The sequence below is a fragment of the Gossypium hirsutum genome, chromosome A13 (genome assembly GCF_007990345.1).
Source record: "Gossypium hirsutum isolate 1008001.06 chromosome A13, Gossypium_hirsutum_v2.1, whole genome shotgun sequence".
NCBI classification, from domain to species: Eukaryota; Viridiplantae; Streptophyta; class Magnoliopsida; order Malvales; family Malvaceae; genus Gossypium; species Gossypium hirsutum.
In genome coordinates, this window is record NC_053436.1 from 106,188,258 (window position 1) to 106,199,584 (window position 11,327).

Here is an 11,327-nt window from a genome sequence, read left to right on the forward strand (position 1 = left end):
TTAACTAACTTGACAGTTGATAACAACCTTAGCTAACTAACTAACTACTGACTTCTTATCCCTAACATGCCCCGAGCTTGTTCCTTCCTCTGCCATCACTAACATTCCACTGGTTAACACTCGAAGTTGACTTCGAAACTTGCTAACAGAACTTGCTGCTAACGGTTTAGTCAGTATGTCTGCAACCTGGTACTGACTTGGTACATGACCCACCTAAAACAGACCTTGAACAACTTTCTCCCTCACAAAGAAGAGATCCAATTCAACGTGTTTAAACTTCGAGTGCAACACTGAATTTCCTGCTATTGCCACAGCCGCTGAACTATCACACCACACAAGAGCTTTGTCGCGAAGAGAAACTCCTAGTTCAGTTAACAGTGACTGGATCCATATCATCTCAGTAATAACATGGGCGAGGCTTTTGTATTCAACCTCAGCAGTCGACCGTGAGACGGCCTGCTGCTTCCTGGAGCTCCAAGAGATTGGACTCTCTCCAAGAAAGACGCAGTAACTAGATGTGGACCGGCGATCATTAATGTCAGACCCCCAGCTGGCATTAGAAAATCCTTCAAGCAAGAGCTTCGAGTTCTTTGTAAAATGTAACCCATGATCCAAGGTCCCATGCTATTGGAACCCACCCATTGTTTGAAAAGTCAAAAAGGGTGGGCACCGAAAGTAGAAAGTAAAATTGGTTGGCAAGTTGGGTTAAAAGTTGGCATGGGATAATTGCAATTTTGGTCCCTAATTGTATAGGGACATTGCAAGTTGATCCTTGAACCTCAACTATAAATAGGCCTAACCATTTCTTACTTTCTTCATCCCACACTTGCCATTCTCTACTTAAGGCAATTGTTCTCTCTCCCTATTTGTAAACTTTCACTTGTATTTTTGGAGTGAAATATATTGGTAGTGCCTGAGGACGTAGGCAAAATTTGCTGAACCTCGTTAAAATTCTAGTGTTCTTTATTTTTGTTCTGCATATTTTGCAAGTGTCATTGTAGTGATTTATTGTGCTATTAAATTACGATAGAGGGATATTCTGGCTAGGAAAGATCTGGTATGTAAGCGATCCTCGTGATCCACCTCTCTTTCCTGGGAATTGAACTTAGTGTGATTTTTCAGTACAATAATTTTACTCTTTCACACGCTTCCGCGCAACAATTGGTACCAGAGCCAGGTTCGTACTTGGGGAATACGACCGTTTACGGTACTATTCACGTATACGGCACTATTCACGTATACGGTACTATTCACGTATACGGCACTATTTACGTATACGGTACTGTTCACGTATACAGTAGTTGGGATTGAGGAGAAAAATGGCAGCAGCATCGTCATCAGCAAGGACTACTGTGACAAATGCAAAATTTGAAGTAGAGAAATTTGACGGTACCAATAATTTTGGTATGTGGCAGTGTGAGATCCTGGATGTCTTATGTCAGCAAGAGCTGGATATAGCCCTTGAAGAAAAACCTGACAAGATGGATGACAAGGAGTGGGCCAAGATCAATAGACAGGCGTGTGGTACAATTCGCCTATGTTTGGCCAAAGAGCAAAAGTACTCCGTCATGAGGGAGACATCAGCGAAGAAGCTGTGGGATACATTGGAAGAAAAGTTTCTAACGAAAAGTCTTGAAAATAGGCTTTATATGAAAAAGAAACTTTTTCGGTTCACTTATGCACCCGGTATGTCGATGAATGACCATGTGAACTCATTCAATAAAATTTTAGCAGACTTGCTAAATTTGGATGAGAAATTTGAAGATGAAGACAAGGCATTATTGTTGTTGAATTCCCTTCCTGATGAATATGATCATCTTACCACCACATTGCTTCATGGGAAAGATTCAATCACATTTGATGCAGTCTGTAGTGCGTTGTATAGATCTGAGACTCGAAAGAAAGATAAAAGAGATCACAGAGATACAACTGCAGAAGTCTTAACAGTAAGAGGTCGTTCACACAGCAGCAAACCTGGTAGAAGGGGTAAGTCCAAAGGGAGACCCGCCAAAGATGAATGTGCCTTTTGTCGTGAGAAAGGGCATTGGAAAAAGAATTGTCCTAAGTTACAAAAGGGCAAGTCTATTTCTAATGCATGTGTAGCGGAGCATGATGAGGAGTCAGACTTTAGCTTGGTTGGCATGGCAATGGCATGTCAAACGGATGAGTGGATATTGGATTCGGGATGTACTTACCATATGTGTCCTAATAAGGACTGGTTTTCTAGTCTTGAAGAACTAGAAGGTGGAGTTGTTTTTATGGGCAATGATAGTGCCTGTAAGACAATGGGTGTAGGTACAATCAAATTGAAGAACCATGACGGCTCAATCCAAGTTCTGACAGATGTTCGCTATGTACCCAGCTTGAAGAAAAATCTCATCTCATTAGGGGCCCTAGAATCTAAAGGGCTCACAATCACTTTGAGAGATGGATTACTAAAGGTAGTAGCTGGGGTATTGACGGTGATGAAAGGCACTAGAAGAAATAACTTGTACTATTTAAATGGAAGTACAGTTATTGGATCAACATCAACAGCTTCTGTGAAAGATGTAGATTCAGAGGCTACCAGGTTATGGCATAGGCGATTGGGACATGCTGGTGAAAAAGCTTTGCAGACTTTGGCGAAGCAAGGCTTGTTGAAAGGTGCAAATTCTTGCAAATTGGAATTCTGTGAACATTGTGTTCTGGGCAAGCAGACGAGGGTAAAATTTGGTTCAGCAATTCACAATACGAAAGGAATTCTGGACTATGTTCACAGTGATGTGTGGGGACCTACCAAAGTGGCTTCTTTGGGAGGTATGCACTATTTTGTCACTTTTCTTGATGATTATTCAAGAAAAGTATGGGTGTATCTAATGAAAAGAAAAAATGAAGTTTTGGATGCATTTCTGAAGTGGAAGAAGATGGTGGAGACTCAGACAGGTCGAAAGGTCAAACGACTTCGATCAGATAATGGTACTGAGTACAAAAATGATCCATTTCTACAAGTATGTCAAGATGAGGGCATTGTGCGACACTTCACTGTTCGAGATACACCACAGCAGAATGGGGTGGCAGAACGCATGAATCGGACTATACTGGAGAAAGTTCGATGTATGTTGTCCAATGCTGGATTGGGCAAGGAATTTTGGGCTGAGGCAGTTACATATGCGTGCCATCTAATTAACCGATTGCCATCAGCTGCAATAAATGGAAAAACTCCTATGGAGATGTGGACTGGTAAACCTGCTACTGATTATGATTCTTTACATGTTTTTGGTTCCACTGCATATTATCATGTAAAAGAATCTAAGTTAGACCCAAGAGCAAAGAAAGCATTATTCATGGGTATAACTAGTGGTGTAAAAGGATACCGTCTCTGGTGTCCTGATACAAGGAAGATTGTTTTCAGTAGAGATGTAACTTTTGATGAATCAACCATGATGAAGAACGAGGATTCACAAAAGGATGACAAAACCAGTAGTACTTTGCAGCAGGTGGAGTTTGAAAAGGTTAATGATGATCCAGCTAATATTGAAAGAACAAATGATGAAGAAGTTTCGACCCAAGAACTTCTACAGCAACAAGATTCAATTGCATATAGGAGGCCAAGAAGAGAGATTCGTAAGCCTGCTCGCTTTGACGATATGGTGGCCTATGCACTTCCAATTGCAGATGATGATGTTCCTTCCACTTACACAGAAGCAATAAGTAACTCTGATGGTGTAAAGTGGAAGCAAGCTATGAATGAAGAAATGCAGTCTCTTCATAAAAATAGGACTTGGGAGTTGGTGAGACTGCCCAAGGGAAAGAAGGCAATTGGATGCAAATGGGTATATGTAAAGAAGGAAGGATTTCCTGGTAAAAATGAAATTCGATACAAGGCTAGATTGGTAGCAAAGGGTTACGCTCAGAAAGAAGGAATAGACTACAATGAAGTGTTTTCTCCAGTTGTGAAGCATTCGTCTATTCGAATTTTGCTAGCCTTGGTTGCGCAATACGATCTTGAACTAGTTCAGCTTGATGTGAAGACAGCATTTTTACACGGTGATTTGGAAGAGGAAATCTATATGACTCAGCCTGATGGATTCAATGTTGCTGATAAAGAAAATTGGGTTTGCAAACTGACAAAGTCGCTTTATGGATTGAAACAATCTCCGAGGCAGTGGTACAAGCGATTTGATCAGTTCATGAAAGGGCAAAGGTACACAAGAAGTAAATTTGATCATTGCGTATATTTTCAGAAGCTACAAGAAAGAACTTTCATATACTTGCTCTTATATGTTGATGATATGCTAATAGCATCTAAGAGCAAAGTTGAGATTGAGAGATTGAAGACTCAACTCAATCTCGAGTTTGAGATGAAAGATCTAGGTGAAGCTAAGAAGATTCTTGGCATGGAAATATGTAGAGATAGAGCTCATGGCAGAGTTAGCTTGTCTCAGAAGCAGTATTTGAAGAAAGTACTACAGCAGTTTGGCATGAACGAGCAGACCAAACCTGTAAGTACCCCGTTGGCTTCTCATTTCAAGCTTTCTGCACAACTATCTCCTTCGACGAATACAGAACGAGAATACATGTTGCAAGTTCCGTATTCTAATGCAGTGGGTAGCTTGATGTATGCAATGGTGTGTACAAGACCCGACATTTCACAGGCAGTTAGTATAGTGAGCAGGTATATGCATAATCCTGGAAAAGGACATTGGCAAGCTGTGAAATGGATTCTACGGTATATTCAGAAGACCGTGGATGTTGGATTACTGTTCAAGCAGGATAATACACTTGGTAAAGGTGTTATTGGGTACGTTGATTCTGACTATGCCGGTGATTTGGACAAGCGAAGATCAACCACCGGTTATGTGTTTACACTTGCTGGAGGACCAATAAGTTGGAAGTCTACACTACAGTCTACAGTTGCATTGTCAACCACAGAAGCCGAGTACATGGCTGTAACAGAGGCTGTAAAGGAGGCTATTTGGTTACAAGGTATGGCTAAAACCTTGGGGTTGGTTCAGGAGCATATTAACGTGTATTGTGATAGTCAAAGTGCTATTCATTTAGCAAAGAATCAAGTCTATCATGCACGTACAAAACATATCGACGTACGATTCCATTTTGTGCGGGAAATTATTGAAGAGGGGAAAATTTGTCTTCAGAAGATCAAGACTGCAAATAATCCCGCAGATATGATGACTAAGGTGGTAACAGCAACCAAGTTCGAACATTGTTTGAACTTGATTAATATCCTGCAAGTTTAACAGTTGAAGAAGGCACTATCAAGTATTGTTGTCAAAGGCAGAAAGAATTGTGTGAAGATAAGATTATCCTAATCAAATCTTCAAGGTGGAGATTATTGGAACCCACCCATTGTTTGAAAAGTCAAAAAGGGTGGGCACCGAAAGTAGAAAGTAAAATTGGTTGGCAAGTTGGGTTAAAAGTTGGCATGGGATAATTGCAATTTTGGTCCCTAATTGTATAGGGACATTGCAAGTTGATCCTTGAACCTCAACTATAAATAGGCCTAACCATTTCTTACTTTCTTCATCCCACACTTGCCATTCTCTACTTAAGGCAATTGTTCTCTCTCCCTATTTGTAAACTTTCACTTGTATTTTTGGAGTGAAATATATTTGGTAGTGCCTGAGGACGTAGGCAAAATTTGCTGAACCTCGTTAAAATTCTAGTGTTCTTTATTTTTGTTCTGCATATTTTGCAAGTGTCATTGTAGTGATTTATTGTGCTATTAAATTACGATAGAGGGATATTCTGGCTAGGAAAGATCTGGTATGTAAGCGATCCTCGTGATCCACCTCTCTTTCCTGGGAATTGAACTTAGTGTGATTTTTCAGTACAATAATTTTACTCTTTCACACGCTTCCGCGCAACACATGCAAATAACGCAAGATTCTTTTGACTGCTTTGAAGTGCACGTCCAAAGGGTTGTGCATAAACTGGCACACTTTGTTAACTGCAAAAGCAATATTGGGTCTGGTAATAACCACATACTGCAACGCCCCAACAATGCTCCTGTATAAAGAAGCATTTTCAACAGGTTGTCCTTCAGTGGCTGACAATTGACATGTCGTGATCATAGGCGTAGGTGTAGCTTTAGACCCCTCCATAGAAGCCCTTCGCAATAGATCCAGTATATACTTTCGTTAGCAGCAAGTTGACTTAACTACTTTCTTGGTATCGAAGTCCAGTACACCACCACTGGTATTTTTCTTAGCCAACGAAAGTATATACTGGATCTGTTGCGAAGGGCTTCTGTGGAGGAGTCTAAAGCTACACCTACACCTATGATCACGACATGTCAATTGTCAACCACTGAAGGACAACCTGTTGAAAATGCTTCTTTATACAGGAGCATTGTTGGGGCGTTGCAGTTCGTGGTTATTACTAGACCCGATATTGCTTTTGCAGTTAACAAAGTGTGCCAGTTTATGCACAACCCTTTGGATGTGCACTTCAAAGCAGTCAAGAGAATCTTGCGTTATTTGCATAGGACTTTGGATCATGGGTTACATTTTACAAAGAACTCGAAGCTCTTGCTTGAAGGATTTTCTGATGCCAGCTGTGGGTCTGACATTAATGATCGCCGGTCCACATCTGGTTACTGCGTCTTTCTTGGAGGGAGTCCAATCTCCTGGAGCAGCAGGTCGTCTCACGGTCGACTGCTGAAGCTGAATACAGAAGCCTCGCCCATGTTATTGCTGAGATGATATGAGATTCAATCACTATTAACTGAACTAGGAGTTTCTCTTTGCGGCAAAGCTCTTGTATGGTGTGATAGTTCAGCAGCTGTGGCAGTAGCAGGAAATCCAGTGTTGTACTCGAAGTTTAAACACGTTGAATTGGATCTCTTCTTTGTGAGGGAGAAAGTTGCTCAAGGTCTGTTTCAGGTGGGTCATGTACCAAGTCAGGACCAGGTTGCAGACATACTGACTAAACCGTTAGCAGCAAATTCTTTCAGCAAGTTTCGAAGTCAACTTCGAGTGTTAACCAGTGGAATGTTAGTGATGGGAGAGGAAGGAACAAGCTCGGGGCATGTTAGGGATAAGAAGTCAGTAGTTAGTTAGTTAGCTAAGGTTGTTATCAACTGTCAAGTTAGTTAACATCTATCTCTATTAAATAACTAATTAACTACTGACTTCTTATCCCTAACATTATTTCTCAACAACCTTTTGTGAGGAAAATTTCTGTCACAAGTATTGAAATTATAAATAATGACAGATTTTGTATCGGACTTGTGATGGATTTAATTAATAAAATTATTTTTAAAAAATAACTGTATTCTTTAATAGACCTACATATTTAATTAATTACTTTTAAAATAGATTATTATTTTAAAATAAATTTGTAAATCTAAGAAAATCTATTCTAACAAATTTAAATTATAAAAAGAATTTAGCCTTAAAAAAACATGAATTAAAGAAAACGTGAGATGCTTTGTATTAAAAAAAATTCAAAATAAAAGTTTAGAAAAGCTCTGCATGGGACATTGATCATGAGGTTTGAGTATGGAAAATAGAGAATTCAATGAGCTGGTAAGTTTCTTAATCTTTCTGTATTCGTGGATTTGAGAAAAAGAGAAGTTAAGGATTTCTGAGGTTTTTGAAAAACTTATGCATGTTTCTGGATTATGGGTTTTAAAGCTTGAATACCTTCTATTTAATTGGTATATTGATTGTTGTGCTTAGTTGCCAGGACGAAAGAAGCTCTTACATTTGAAAAAAACTAAGCTGGCGAATGATAAGTTATAAAAGTAACCTATTTTAATCTTATTCTTAATGCATTTTTGGCTGATTAATTATGCAAATTAGTGAATTTATGCTCCTAATCCTTTCAATTTATGTTTCTATACTTAGGAAAGCATTTGAGAGCGAAAGGAGCGAAAAACGAGCCAAAATCAGACAAATAGAGTTGTTTTCAGGAGTCACACAGCCTGGGCATTTCCACACAGGCTAGGCACACGCCCATGTGTCAGCCCATGTCGATTTCATACCCTGCTTCCCAAATACGCGGAAAAATATAATTTTTAGGCTTTTTGAGCATTCTAAAGTCTTTATAGACCCATTAGAAAAAAACATAAGGCGACAATCAGAGAAGATAAAAGAAAACACTCGAAGAACACCATCGGAGCCAACTCGGAAGCGGATCTCCATCAAGATTGAATGCCTCCTTTTAATTTCTTTCAAAGTTTTATTGAGTTTCTTTATGTCTTATGGTTTTTCTAACTTTAAGATGTTTTCATTCAAGATTATGAACTAATCCCCTAGATACCTAGGGAAGATGAAACCTATGATGAATCCTATTATTTAATTTTTTTTATGCGATAAATACTTTATTTTTGTTCTCAATTATGTATGCTTATTTCTTGTTTTAATATTCGATATTAATTAATGTTTAATGTGCTTATTTCAATAGAGCAAAAGTCCCTATTTAAGAGTAGATCTAACATAATTAAATGGAGTTGCATGCAATCCTAGAAATAGGACGACATAAATTTATCGAATTAGAGTCAAATCTAATAGGAAAATCCATAGATCGAGGTAATCAGACAATAGGAGTTTTAATTAGAAAGAGATTTTTAATTAATCAACCTAGAGTCAGTTATTCTTACTCTCGAAAGAGATATTAACATAATTTAGGGATTTTTATGGATCAAGACACAAGTGAATAAATTGTTTAATTCAAATTTATATTAAGAGGTAGATTCCTGGGTATTGTCTACCTCATTGGTTATCTTCGATTATTTTCTTATTTCACTCTCTGTTGCATTCTTAGTTAAATTAGTTTAGTAATTTTAGCTTAAAACACAATCACTCCAATTTGTCGGCTAAATAATAGGAAGATGATAATTACTAGTACTTTTAGTCTTCGTGGATACGATATTTTCTACTCACCATAGCTATACTATTGTTCGATAGGTGTGCTTGTCATATTTATAGTTAGTTTAGTGTCCATCAGCAAGGATGAAGGTTAGCAGCTGAGTTTCTGTACTCCACTATTTTGGGAGCTATTCTAGTTGTTGTGCTACTTGAATGTTCTACTCTGAGTTCAGTTTGAGTTTTATGGTTGAATAAGATTGTGGTTGAATGAGAAAGTTAAGCATGCATAAAGTTATGAAATTACATGAATGTTTACAAGTATGTTCTTTGGATTGCATAATAGAATTATGTATCGATAAATTGATATGTGGCGTACTCCATGATGATATGAATAAGTAATATTGGTTGTAATGATGTGTGTGTTATGGATGATTATAAATGTGAAGTATGGAGAGAATTATTTGGTGGGTCAGTTAAAGATAGAAAAATTGACGTAATGGAGGAATGAGCGGATTGAATGAGAATAAAAGTCATTGAAATATGATATTGGTCGGCCTTGTGGGTGAACATTTAGGTGTTCAAATTAACAGGAAGAATTGAAGAGGTTGGTTGGATAAATGGTGTATTGGATCTACGGAGCGGCATCATGGAAATGATCTGCTAGCTCTATGGAGCAACATCCTAGAAAAAGATTTGATAGCTCTACAAAGTGACACCATGAAAATGGTTTATTGACTTTTCGAAGTCGAAAGTCCACAGCTAGCCATGGCATGATCCAGTGGAGAACAAATTCGCCCTCATGGCAAGAATGAAGTCCACCAAGATAGTAAACAGGGAAACTCATTAGGGCATATACATGAAAACCACTACATAACTTGAGTGATGGAAAGTCCACCATAATAGTTATGGTGCATACGAAGCGCTAGCAAGCTGCGGATGAGAGGCTCCGCCAAGATACGAAGACAAGAGGAATGTGTGAAAGCGTCTTGTACATGGATAGACACGGAAAAAGAGATTTTCCTTCTGAGTGATTGCAAGTATGTATCCGCCATTAAGAGTTCACTAGAGGTAATGAGCAAGCTAGCATTGATTATGAGAAAATGAGATAGTTTTCTAGATTTTATTTCTAACTGTTTATTGGCAAAGAGGTCGCCACAAAATGGAAATCCGCTAATAACTATCTTATGTGGAATGTCCGCCAAGGACTAACTGCTTTGTAAAGTCCATCAAGGAGTATCGAATGAAAAGGATGTCCATTAGGACTATCTAGCATTAGGAAGTCCGCTAAGGACTATCTTATAAATGGGAAATTCGTCTTATACAATCCAATGAGAAGATAGACTATCTGATTAAGAGAATATCTATTTGGACTATCTTGAAGATGGAACGTCTAGTGGGACTATCTTACAAGTACAATTTCCCAAGAAAAACGTAGTACTTAAATATCCGCCCAATCTTATATTCGAAGACCATATACGAGGATGGTAGTAAATGGGTTTTCCCTCAAAAAATGGTATATGCACAAGTTATAAGGAAGTGGACGACTGGATAATACAGCAAGTAGATTTTGGATTCGACGTGGAATGAAGGAAATGAGGGTAAGGATCCGCCATTCTGACGAAACGATTGCAAGTCTGCCAAGAATAGACGAAGATTTGTGCATCTGTTTTCATGGCTATCTTTTGATGAGCCAAACCAGGAAAGTAAAAAAAAAAAAGTCTGAGTTGAAGCTTGACAAGACAAGTCTCAAAAGGGGGTTGATAAAAAAAGTAAGGTTATGTCCAAATCTGCCCCGATATGTTTGCCAGTGATGTGTTCAAGAAGAACATATAGGCGTCGACCACACTAGCAAAATTTCATGAGCTTACATGAAACTCAAGGAGTTATTTATGTGCATTACTTCCTATTACTCGTAATATTAATAATGTTAATATGTTATCATTTAATAATTGATGTATGGAATCTCATTAAGTTCATTTGAACTTATGAGTGGTTTGCCTTAAGTGCAAGATCCAAGGCTCTTATGGAAAGTGTGGGAAGGGACCAAGGCAGATCTCGCGGAATCCTTGTGGACTTCTTTGTTCCAGTATCATGCATATAAAGCGGCGCCCTTATAGGCTACTTAGTTCCAGAATCCTTGTGAATTTGTTCCAGAATTTGTTCCAGAATCCTTGTGAATTTGTAATTAAGCAGAATCCAATTTTTCAAAATACGTGTATAAGTAAATTCAGTGGATGAGTATGATTGTAAAGAACATTAATCTACTTAATTAGTTAGGTAATCATATAATAAGAGGTTTAATGTGATGTTCATTTATGGAAAGATTATCGATAATAATTAATTGGATTAAAGTTTTATGATAAAATAGTATTAAATCTAGCATGAAATTAAATAAATTAGAAATTTGTTGTTAGATAATACGGTTCAATTATGACGTTCAGCACCCGGACCCAATCGTCAAGGTGCTAAAACTTTGGTGCATGCACATTCTATCTAGTTTGCATACTAGTCTTTTGT